This window comes from Bombyx mori, chromosome 18 (assembly GCF_030269925.1).
Source record: "Bombyx mori chromosome 18, ASM3026992v2".
Lineage (NCBI taxonomy): Eukaryota > Metazoa > Arthropoda > Insecta > Lepidoptera > Bombycidae > Bombyx > Bombyx mori.
Genome location: NC_085124.1, coordinates 8,042,187 through 8,055,648, shown reverse-complemented (window position 1 = coordinate 8,055,648; position 13,462 = coordinate 8,042,187). Strand labels below are relative to the sequence as shown.

Sequence of the window (13,462 nt, the reverse complement as noted above, 5' to 3'; positions counted from 1 at the left end):
CTCGCAGAAGTCGAGCATAGGCCTTCCAGGACTCATCGCCGCCAAGCATCGATGCCACGACTGAGACTATAAGCAATAACAAAAGTTTGACAATCAACATAGAGTATATTATATATGTGTGTGTGTGTCAAATACATGGAAGTGTGTATAATGTTTTTTTATTGAATTAATGTATTTTTTATGCATAATTTAAAAAAAAACAATAACATTCTGCACTCCTCTATATTTTCTATAAGTGTGGGAAATTTTATCCTCCTCCGTCCGCGCAATTTTCGTAAAAAAGGGTACAAAGTTTTTGCTTCACGTATTAATATATAGAGATGGCGTTTGAATATGTACAAACTATAGTATCGTCGAAGATGTACTTGCGATACGAATAGGTCGCTTGTCCTTATTGTGAAGCGAAGCACGACAAATCGACGGATGTACACATTTGATACTGGCTTAAAGGAATCCATTTAAGTTACGATCTTATTGTTACTTATACTATTAATCAAGTAAACGGTCTGTTTCAATACAAAATAAAGCATGAATTATTTTTTCTTACTTCGACCATTTGCTACTATGTAAAAAACGAATTTAAATGGCATGATTTTAAGTAAAATTTAAAATGTATTAATATTATAAATGTTGACGTAAGTTTATGCAAAAACTTGTAAATAAAAATGTCGATTTTCCATATGATTTTTATAATCTAATGATCTCAAAAATAGAAAGCAGTTTCATCAGTAATTAGCTGTTATTTCAATTTGAAAGAACACATTTCCGCAGTCGCTTACTTTTTAAACCTTTTGTAGGTATATTCTGGAAGTATTGGGGTCATAGGCGTTCTAAGTAAATGAACTCTAGCCGTGACTGTACACGATTAGTAGATAATGAAGCGTAAACGTTGACTGTACATGAATGTACTTAGTAGATAGTTTTAGCTGCCCCTAAAAACCGAATTTGTCCCGAATTTTTATACGAAAGTATGATACTTAGTGTTTTCTATCAAAAGTCTGTAAAGCGTTTTGTGATATTTTAAACATATTAGCTATTAAATATATGCTTTTATTTAAGGGTTTTTTACCATGATTTTCATTTAAAAAGTCCCGATATTTCGGCGGTGTTGCAAGCGCCATGATTACGGGAACCGGGAACACACTAAATGTTAAAATAGGGATATGTGTAATGTAGCTGTCAAATAATAGTATTTAATGTAAATAGCCGAACAATTTTAAAGTAATCAATTTTAAATACATACTTCTTTATCGAACATTATGCTTAGTTGAAAATTGTGTGTTTACTATTTGGAACGACCGAAACATTTCTCTCTCTCTCTCTCTGATGTTATTTTCATTAAACATTATTTTAAAGAAAGTCTCTGGAAATTATAATTTTACTGTCACGTAACTTTTTTTGTTGACCACTCTAACTATTAAATTAAAACGGAGAAGTCGTCATGAAATTTGTAAGCCGCCATTTTACGTAATAAAAAACGACATCGACCAACGTACTTGTGGAGACGATTCATTGTGAGTTATTTTTTTGGCAACCGCAGCCGGCGTTTCGAGATAAACTGGTTTTTAAGAGACTTTTCTTTTTCGGCTATGCAAGTCCTCGTTAACTTTAAGTGAAGATTGGACTTTTTAGAGTATTTTGTGAGTTTTTTTTTCAATTTGCTTACCAAATAAAAAATACTGATTAGTTTTATTTTAATAGGTTAACTGCTTCACAGTCATTCGAGTGTAAGGATTAGCGAAACCCGCAGTGTAAAAACATCGACCTTTAGACATTAGGTCGATGTCCCAATTTACTGTACTCAATTGTTCTATGGTCCAAATAGAGTGCACTGCTTTACGGTAAAAGTAGGCGGAATAGAGAATCCTACCCGTGCGGGTTAACATCTTACCACCAGTTATTACGCAAAGCTAAATATCTCCATTTTCATTTTGTAATGAATAAAATTCGATCGCCTTAATGTTAAATCCAATAATTATGATTAGACTTTGTTGTGTGAAAACAATTAAGTCGGAACGGCTTCGGCGGCTCGTATTAAACGTGCAAATTGGATTGGACTAGATCGTGTATGTTTGGTGTTGACGGACATCGTTCTAAATACTGAACAGATCCTTTGAATATCCGGCAATGGACAAGGACAGGACAGTGCGAGTTTGGTTATTTTTTTACTTTTTGACGGTCGGTCGAGTCCTCAACTCAAATGGATGCTACAAATTTTCGGTGGTCATAAACGTGCCTTGAAACAGCGAGAGCATTTATAACGTACATCTTACTTGGTTCACGTAAATTTTTTGTTAACTCATCCATTATCATCTTATCGAGTATCATTGTTCTGCTGTAGAATAAGACACTATCAGTATGATTGGCGATGTCTTTGTTACGGATGAAACCAATGAAAAACTTCAAGATGCAGCTACATTTTTCAATGTTCAGATAACAATGTGTGTTTGCCGAAAGTGGAAATCCAACGATCATTGGCCTACTAGTCAGAAGTGGTAACTACGAAAAGCTTGAAAACCTTGAGAAATGTTGACAATGAGGCACTGTGAGCCCGAGGAGCAAGGTACCTACAAAAATCCACTTAATGCAACGAATATACATTTATATGTAACTATAAGATGATATTCGTTTACATAAATACAAGTTAAAATTTGTAAAAATGGGCTTATTTCTATACTTCAAAAATCCTATCCCAATGTATTAAAATTCAATTGCAAGAGACATCTCAATCTGTCCACAGAAAGGGAGTGTTTACCGATGAACTTAACTTCAATTCATAAACTGCCTAAATGCTATGAATGTTCGGTAGGCAGCGGCTTGGCTCTGCCCCTGGCATTGCTGAAGTACATGGGCGACGGTAACCACTCACCATCAGGTGGGCCGTATGCTCGTCTGCCTACAAGGGCAATAAAAAAAAAGAAAAAAAAAAGAATGACTATTCGTTAAAGTTCCTCCGCGATCAGCATTCGTTCGTGTTATTTACAATCTCGTATCGTGCTCAACGCAATTATCAACGGATCTGGTTTGCGCCCTTGCATGACATCATGGCACCGTCAAATCGCTTAGCGTCTAATGAGTGAGTGATAAGAATAAACTTGTATGCGTCAACTGGTTTGAGTTCGATGTTTTCGTAGTTTGATGCTCTACTTCTAACATCGCTTTCGCTACTTCGAACACCTGATAAGAATAACTATTTGGGCAGATGTTGAATACCGGTACGAATAGCAAGCAGCACACCTCGAATGTTTTAGATCGTAAATGTAAAGAGAAAAGATTTGAAAAAAGGTGTATGGGTAAATTAGTCCTTATGCATAAGGCGCGATAATAATATGGGATTGGATTTAGTTTAAGATTAAGTCCTGTTACTATGATTCGGTCAGACGGCTGTCAAAGAATAGAATAATTGAATGGAAGAGTCTTCATCTTTTGTTCTCTGTAAGTTTTGATTATCACTTATATAGCACCAAATGTGTTTTGAAACTGTACATGACCAAAACCTGCCAATTAATTTGTTTTGGTTACTTCATATTAAAAACATTTTATTAAATGTCTTGTTGAAATTTGTATTCAATGACACATGCTGCTTTACTAAGTCAGTAAGTAATCCATAAGAACGTGTTCTTGACAGAAATAGCTTTACGATAGAATGAGTCTATTTAAAAAACAATTATGAAGTTAATTATTGCGACCGACATCGACCTAAAGATTAGTTCTGTTAATGATAAACAATGTAATGAAACATCGTGTTCAAATGAATCTCATAGAAATCGAGCAATCACTAAATCAGAAGCGGATAAAGTGAAAGACTTAATACTGTGTTATTTGAGCGCGGTAAGCAACATATTTCATGTTGGCTTTCAGGCGATACAATCAATTTTCATGATGAACACCGCTTGCACATGCCGCGTTCCGCATTACTTCATTGGAAATCGCTGTGCGGAGGCATGCTATCACATAGTTACGTTGACCCGAGAAACAAATGCTATTAGATAAGTTGCAATCGCAAAGAACGTAATCGCAGAAAATTATTTGATTCAACATTTACAAATTAAACTCGATGAAAAAAAACATCATTTGTTTAGATTGAATTCTGTAAATTTGAAACAACTATTGAGCTTGTTCCAATCAAAATATGTTCTAAATTCCTCGGAATATTTGTGCTGTTGGGATTTGGAGCATGGTTAGTAAAACTAACAAATTAATGACAACTATATAACAGCGCGAATTTCACGAAAATAGACAGATAAACATAGACAGATAAACAAATTTAAAGATTTTTTTTTTTTTTAAATAGGGCTTGATGTTAATATACCAAGCAAATTAATCCATTCATTCGACTAATTATTACTATAGACATTGTATAATTGAAGGAAATATTAAGCTGAGCTGTTTGTAAATACCAGTCATCAAAACACGCATAGAAACACATCCATTCATCCAAACACATAATTGAATCCGAAAGGAAAACAAAAACCATTGGGTATTACTGAGTTAATAAACACCTCGACGTGGAAACAGATGGACTCATTCGTTGTATTCACGTAACCATAATTATTTATTACTGCTAGTCAGAACTAAACGGTGACCCACATCAAAGTATATATGGTACCGTTTCTCATTGAATCGTAAGCATTTGTTTTACTGTGTCTGTATTATTGTAGTGCTTTGTTTCCCACTGATCGCGGCCCTATTGATTTATGGTATTTGGGACATTTTACCGATAAAATCAAACATAAATCTGATTCTATATGTTGGTTTTTGATAATACTTCTGAAGGATTTTTATGATATCCGCTATAAATAATAATAATAATAGTATTTTCTCAAGTTTTCGTAGTTTAGAAGTCTTAAATATAATTTAGACTTCTAAACTACGAAAACATCGGCTTAATCTCAAGTTTATTGTTTTCATTTTATTGTTTCGATCAATTCTCTCGGTAGAAGATGACGATGCTTTTATCTAAATAAAAACCGTACCAAGAACTAAATACAATTTGATTATTTAAATATACATACACTTCCTCTGATAGTATTAATTGCTCTATCTTATCGATGGAAGCCTTTTTTTTTCTGGGCAGGGGGTCGAACCCCCTATAAGGTAAGTCCCCGCGCCGAGGGGTCGCTCGAGGTATGTAGGACTGGAGGGCCCGCAGATGTTGCGAGCGAACCGTTGGCCCACTATCTGGTATTTAGGACCTTACCGTTGGTAAGAACCCTGGCGGGATAAGGGGGCTGCTATGATCGATAACTATTATTTTCTTAACGTCGTATCTCGTAAGTACGAAGTCTTTAAAGCAACCAAACACGCGATTTATAAATTGAACAGTAAACTTTTAAACAATATCGATCACAGCTGTACAAACTGTAACCTTTTTTCTACTGTCAGCATTTCAATAGTTAAATCCTGAGTTTTCTTTTTCTTCCGATGCGTTTTATCTTGCAAATACGACATTAAGCCGTAAACGGTCATGGATTATATTTCATAAAGGATAATTAATTGCTTAACAGCTAGTTTAATATAAAATATCGGTTATCTTTATATTTTCCTTCTTCTTTCTCTCATCCTTCACTATGTGGGGTCGGGATGTCCTTTTATCATCGTACTGTATAAAGATTTGCCATGAGTTTTACAACCTGCCACCTGCCTGATGTCAAACACTCTATAGGATATATCTCCATATTTCAGTTCCAACGTGTCAAAAAGTAAAACTTTTTTAACTTTTAATTTTAGTTTCTTTTATTAGCAAATCTTTTACTTCATCCGTTTTTTGTTTTATGATATGCATTTCATTTTTATAAGCATTTACACTATAATTTATATTTTCAAATGCTTAAAAACAAAATATCACATTCTAGCCGCTTTTCTCAATTTTCATATTAATCAAAATGACGACGTGTTTACTCGATACTAGTAAACCTGACGCACTAATCTTTAGGGCACGCTGACGAAAATTTATGTATTAAAATAGAGCAGACATGAAGTATCTACTATATCTATATAGTATCTATATAGTATCTACATAGTATCTACATAGTATCTACATAGTATCTACATAGTATCTACATAGTATCTACATAGTATCTAGATAGTATCTACATAGTATCTACATAGTATAATATATTACGTCCAGGGGAAATTTTAAAATATAGAAAACAGTATCTACGTATATTTAGGTAGAGACATTTTTTTTTATCCTTTTTATAAGAATAACAAAAGGAAGAGACAGAAGAGAAATTTATCTAAAATGTGTCCAAAAATATATAATATTTGTTGTGAATATGGTAGAATTTTCACCGCTAAGCAAAGACGCGTTGTTAAATACTGTAAATACGCTGCTTTTGTTAGGCCAAGTAGGACAAGTAGCCCCTGTACATACGTTGGACAACCAGCGCATCTGTCTTTATTTGTAATTAAAAAACTTTAATGTATTAAAATTCGTTTCTAAATTTGCATACAAAATTATTAAATTAAACACAGCTGTCGGTGGATGGAATTAATCGCTGCGAAAGAATTTAATTCTTAACTCTGCTCGATCTCTAAACAGGTTTAGAAGCAATTTTATTCAAAATTTCGTCATTTATTTATTTTTGTCGATTACCTATTAAATTTATACTTGTATTTTTCAACATAAAACCATTGTGATGAACAAAAAATTATAACAAAAAAATTCAATATTAAAAAAAGTTAATACTAGTAACCAGTAGTCTTTTATAGTGTTGTTCAAAATCTTTAACATGCTAAAGGTATCACAAACGACTAACAAGTTTTAGTTCTGTTCTAGTTAGTTTTATTCTTCTAATTCAATTTTAAAAGAATAAAAATTACCTAGCAGCTACGTACTATTTCATTGACAGAGTTGGAATGAAGTTGAATAAATCATTTGATCGATATTACTCGCAACTTTCTTTCAATCCACGATGAAGCTATACACAAATTACATTTAAAACGCTAAGGATTCAAAATAAATTAAATGTGTTTTTATGACCAAGAAGACGTTTGTGCGTGGAATTTGACAGAATAAGTGAAACAAAAATAGGACTATTAGATTAACAAGTGTTGAGATAACAGAATTGGTTAAGGCTAGAACATTTAGAGTATGTAGGTATAATCTTTTAATTACAACGTAAACGTACTTCGACGTATACTCATATTTGAGTACGACGGGCCCTAAATGTCAAAAATATTTTGTTAATACATTTATGCCTTTGTCTTCGTAGGTACATATATAACTTTTTTATTATTATCATAAGGCTTATCGGTTATCTACACATATTTTGTAAAGCTCTGTTTTTGACAAGCCGCTTTGTACGTATTGTATTGGAGTATTGTAGTGGAGTAGATATTGAAAGTGTAGTTTTTTTTTATTGCCCTTGTAGGCAGTCGAGCATACGGCCCACCTGTTGGTGAGTGATTACCGTCGCCCATGGACTTCAGCAATGCCAGCTATCACCATTAAAATTGATACGTTGTGTATCATTTACTGTTGTCATTCTTATTTCTATTGCCAAGCAGTTTGAAGACACATAATGATACTATGTAACCAGTGAGTTTCCTTTCGGATATCCCGAAAAATACTAATTGAAAAAAAAAAAAAACAAAAACATAACGTAACTTTGGAGCCTTGTGGAAATAAAATTACAACTTTGACGTGGCTTATAATGGATTTTTTTCCATAATTTCAGCAATGATAAATGATAAAACTGTGTGTAGCGCGATCGTTTTGGAGATTCTGTTAAGAATAATTTTTGTTCCTATGATAAGACTGATAATAACGATGATGATGATGATGATATTAATTAAATTATTAGTCGTCCGTGACCGTGAACTGTTTTTGAGACGTTCGAAGTTGTAAAATAAAAAGTAATAAACGCGAAATGAAACCGTAAAAGTTGTTCTAATTGCGTCCACAACCCGCGCGAAAACAATAAATTTATTACTAAAATAATGAACTAATTACTGTTCGTTCATATTCGACTGTATTGATTTTAGACGGAAAGTCGATTATAGTCGAATTAAATCCTAAAAACGACTAACTGAAATTAATTTACAAAAAAACGGATACAAGCTGGACATGTTAACATCTTAAATGACCACTTCTGAGTCCGCACGGGTAGGTACTACCGCCCTGCCTATGTCTGCCGTGAAGCAGTAATGCGTTTCGGTTTGAAGGGTGGGGTAGCCGTTGTAACTATATTGAGACTTTAGAACTTGTATCTCAAGGTGGGTGGCGCGTCTACGTTGTAGATGTCTATGGGCTCCAGTAACCAATTAACACCAGGTGGGCTGCGAGCTCGTCCAACCATCTAAGCAATAAAAAATAAATAAAAATAAATAGTCGAATTAAATCCTAAAAACGACTAACTGAAATATATTTACAAAAAAAAACGTACACAAGCTGGACACGTTAACATGTTAACAGTACGAATAAAATAAATAAACGTATAAGTACTTTAACAATGTACACAAACCGCAACTAGGCCGTGAGTCGTCCGCATCGTCGAGAAATCGACTCCGCAAACACATTCGATTCCGATGCAAATCCTCGCCCGGTATGCGAGTGAAAATGTTAGTGCACGATGTTTACATAAAACTTTATGATCGGAATACACGCGCGTTGTTGAAACTATGAAAAGTCGTTCGCTGAAATTTTTTAAAATGTAATTTAAGAGTTTCTAGCTAAAACGTGAATCGAATTCTCGGAATGTTTGTATTAAACGTGAATAACAAACAGGCTGGATGTGCGTGCATTCACAGATAATCACTTTTTTTATTTTTTATTTATTTAAATACAAAATAGTTTTTCGTTCAAAATAAGAATAACACTTTTGAGTGTTAAAAAATAGTACTTTGTTCCTATCGTAAATTTGATACGTATAATCCAATATCCAATAATTAGATAAAATGTATCAATCAAGTATGTAATATAGGCTGAGCAGAAAAAAAATCTATCTGTAGTAAATCGTGATTTATTGAAACTGTTCATATTTTATCAAATAAATAAAGGGCGTGGTAATATTAAAAAATAACTATTATATTATAACTAAATGAACAATTATTTATTTTAAAAAAAAGACAGAAATATTTCATGTTTAATTACACTGAAAAAACAATTTTCTTGATATTTTTCCATAAAGTTTGGAAAATAATTTTAAAGGATTATAAACTTGTCTTTATTGAATTTTAGTATTATTGGACGGTTACATTGTAAATATTCAGTTCATATAGTTCAATTTATCAACTTCAAATTGATCGAGTAAAGAGGTTAGGATGTATATAACTTAACAGTTCCAGAAATAGCAGCTCATTATATTTGTCGGAACTGTACAGATTAAGTAATTCAAATGCAATTAGCATGCATAACCAGTAACTACTTACACAATCAAGATTCCAATCGGAGAATCGAACGAATTATTCGATTGAAGCGGAATGATAATCCAATAGTAAATTGTCACAACACTATCCACATCAATTTTCAATTTCCCAAAAATTCAATCCTTTTGCTATTTGAATTTCAATGTGGAATGCCACCGTATTTCGATAGCGCGCGTTATGTTACTCGCGACAACAAAACGTCCATACAACTGTGGGTCTACTTTCGAACTGACTTAAGATTCCCTTCAACCGTGCACCAAGCAATGTATCGAGGAATGCTGCGCTGCCAGTCAGTCGGCTTTGGTTATTTTCTTCGGTGAGGCAGAACTAGCTGACAAGACAAGAAAAACGAGAATCAGCGTGCCTCCAGCTACGTGGTCGGCTCCGCGTGCTGTAATATTAAAATAGGCCTGAACGATCAGGGGCATCGTTTGTTTAAAAAATGGCGGCCTGCTTTGTGTAAATTTAAATAAATGGTTATGGTTTAGACCTGTATAATTCTATTATGATCTGAATTTGTGATTGATTTTACGTAATTGTTTCTAGCTTAATTCTCTAAGTATTATATCTCGTATCTAACGTTGTCTTAATTTAAATGTAATGATGACGAATATTTAAAGTGCTTTTTTTACTAGATAGTAGAGTTTAGTACACTTTCAAACAAGCAAATATACAGTGAAATAGCATAAGGTAACATTTTATTTTTTTACCACAACACATTTTTATTTAACAGTTCTAAAATTGTATTATAAAAAATGTATTTTTAAATGAAGAATAGTTTGATTTACATTATAAGCAGCTTTTAAAACTACAAGGTTCACAGCGAGGTCTATAAACAATAATTGTCGGTAATTGTTTACATCAACCAATTAATAAGGCATAGGTTAAGTAAATATTGTTGTTGATAGGGCTGCCCTGAGAATACATAAATTCAATATATTAAGATCGGTTCTAAATCCTATTGAAATTAATGTTAGATAGATAATCGATCCGAGCATTGGAACCGTTTTACTGTTTTAGTCACTTTTTGGGTCGTAGGTTTAAGGTTTTTATGTTCAATAAAAAATATAATAGGTACCTAATTTTATTTAATCAATTCATATTTCTTGAGTGACTTTGCGTCACTTCCACTTTTTGGTAAACTGTCAGTTGTCATGCTCAAATACTCAAATGCTTTGTGCATAGAACATTTGTGTCGAATTTCTCCCGTTTCTCGCGCTCTTTATTGTTGGTCCTCAAATTACGGAATCCCAGAGGGACTCTACAGGTGGACAGCTAGATTTGCAGGTTTGCTTGAGCCGTGTTTTCATTGCTTAGAAGATAAACGAGCTTACACGGCCCACCTGGGTGATACCAGTGCTTAAGTGGTTTTATACATATATTGCCCTTGTAGGCAGATGAGCATACGGCCCTGACGGTGAGTGGTTACCGTCGTCCATGAACGTCAGCAATGCCAAAATGGTTACGGGAGCCTTTACAAATAACCTACACCTGAGCACCACCACCCACCTACTTTGAGATTTGAAGTCTATGAAAGTCATTTTTGAACATGAGTTAGTACGTATTTCATTAGAAAAATTCGTACCTGTCTGCGGGACTTAAGCCTTGGCATAGTTGCATTGCTCGATATGGGTGTAGATCTGGTCTTTTACCTTTTAGACGACGACTTGGAGTACGAAAGACGTTGACATAGCTATTGAACTTCACGTTTCATATAATTCACAAGGATAAGACGTCCGGTGCATTCGTATCGAGCGATGCACCGGTGTTCGAATCCCGCAGGCGGGTACCAATTTTTACTTTTAATGAAATACGTACTTAACAATTGTTCACGATTTACTTCCACGTTGAAGGAATAGCATCGTGTAATAAAAATCAAACCCGCAAAATTATAATTTGTGTAATTACTGGTGGTAGGACCTCTTGTAAGTCTGCACGGGTAGGTATCACCACCCAGCTTAGTTCTGCCGTGAAGCAGTAATGCGTTTCGGTTTGAAGGGTGGGGCAGCCGTTGAAACTATACTGAGACTTTAGAACTGATATCTCAATGGCCGTTATTAGCACGCATCGCTATGTAAATGGTTTGATCTAAAACCGACGACTACATCGGTGAACTATAAATGAGTATGCAACAAGCGAATATACTGATAACTTACGAATATTTTTACGAAACCACGAAGATATAAATTAAATTTACTAAATGCTTATAGAACTGGTGTTAGTGCGGAAACATTAATTTATCAACAGAGCAACAACCCTAAAACAGAAGTCTTAACGGATTAAATTAATTTTACAGCGATGAGAGCTTCCGGGATACAATCGTGATGATATTAACCGTACGCTTTTGATCCAAGAGTCAAATTATTTACCCATTAGGGCTGATAAATCACGAGAATATATTGTGTTATCTGAAAATTAATGTTTTAAATGACAATACTTATTAATCCTATAATGTTAAATGTTGTGTATTATTTTTTATTTCCTCGAAAATGAATGATATTACAGCTTAATCCTATATTTCATGAGTTATAGTGTAAATTATAGGTAACATTAAAAAAATAATTTAGTTTTTTTTGTTATCATAGGCAGACGGATACTGGCCGCACCTAACGTAATATACAGTCACAGGAGTCCTTAGACATGTTATCGTCAAAAATAAGAAGACAGCTTCGTTGGTACTACGACTGTCCTTCACACGTTAATAAACACGAAAAAACCAAACAGGAAAACTTACGCAATTAATAATTTGGTTTAAAAAAAAAATACTATAATCTATATTTCGCTTCTCTATTCCGCATTCGAATTCAATAAAAAATATTAATAACTAGCTTTTGTCCGCGACTCCGTCCGCGTGGAATAATTACTTTGGCATAACGCTAAATTTTACCCCCCACTTCATTTACGTAGAAAGTGAAAATATTTTTGAATTATAAAATGTTAAGGAAGCTATTTAAACCCCTATTTTGATTCTTTATTGGTGCTCCACTTGTATTGGTCTTACCGTGATAGCCTTCCTCAATAAATGGGCTATCTAACACTGAAATAATTTTCTAAATCGGACCACCAGTTCTTGAGATTAGCGCGTTCAAACAAACAAACTCTTCAGCTTTATAATATTAGTATAGATTAATGTTTACTATAGACCGCTACAGACCGATTACATTATCGTTCGGTGATCGTTATGAAACAGTTCAGTGAAATTACTCATTAATGAAATGTGTGAAGCTATCAAACGGTCTAGTTGAATAATACGAACTGTTAATTCTTATTATGTACGACGTTATGTACCTCACAGTAATAGGTAATAGTATATTAGGTTATTGAACTCTCGCTCACTTTACTTGTGTAGTTAAGCAATGAATTATCTTTTACTATATGACTTCAGGACCGTTGAGAAAGTCTCCAAAGCTTTAGGTTCACCATATTTCTTCGACCATATATATATCAGATCGGAGTAGATAAATTCATCCGGTCACAGTCCTCGTCGAACCCGTCGCTTGCGACGAAGGGCTCGACAAGCCAATTAACCCATAGACACAGCCCACTGAGTTTCTCTCCGGATCTTCTCAGTGGGTCGCGTTTCCGATCCGGGGGTAGATTCTGCGAAGCACTGCTCTTGCATCACTCCGGTTTGAGCCCCGTGAGCTCACCTACTAGTTAAGGTTACGCTCAAATAGCCTCTCAAGGCTATCTGCTTAGGTAGGAAAAAAAATCATGTTTTATTTATAGTACCATCGAAAACCAATACAGTAATCAACAATGCCAGGATCTTAGCTACCCAACTTTACAATAAAATTATTTTATGAAAGTCAAGAAGCAACAATTTCAATGATTTTCACTAAAAGTATACATACGAAGATACTCGTAACACGTTGTTTACATTTGAGCGTACTAAAACTAACATTGACAGTCTACTAGTGAAAGTAAGCAAAATTATATAAAACAAGAATATTTGTTTAAGCTTGTAAGACGATTACTGCAAGACTTAGGAATGAAGAATGTGGAAAGAACAGGGAGACACCTTGAGTCGGTGAGGTAGCTAGCGCATCATCAACCCACCCTTAATATTATATCTAAGTACATATTTATC

General features: G+C 34.1%; 1 protein-coding gene across 4 annotated transcripts in view; it reads right to left on the bottom strand.

Moving 5' to 3' along the window:
* Nucleotides 1-9,767, bottom strand: part of LOC101736981 (uncharacterized) — a 68,286-nt gene extending 58,519 nt beyond the window's left edge. For 2 of the 4 annotated variants that reach the window (XM_062673688.1, XM_062673689.1), the window contains exon 1: nt 9,376-9,709. The gene's annotated coding sequence lies outside the window, so the exon portion shown is untranslated. Of the gene's footprint in view, nt 1-9,375 lie in introns of all 4 variants that reach the window. The other 2 variants (XM_004928214.5, XM_062673687.1) reach the window with 2 other exon arrangements.
* Nucleotides 9,768-13,462: the final 3,695 nt, after the last annotated feature.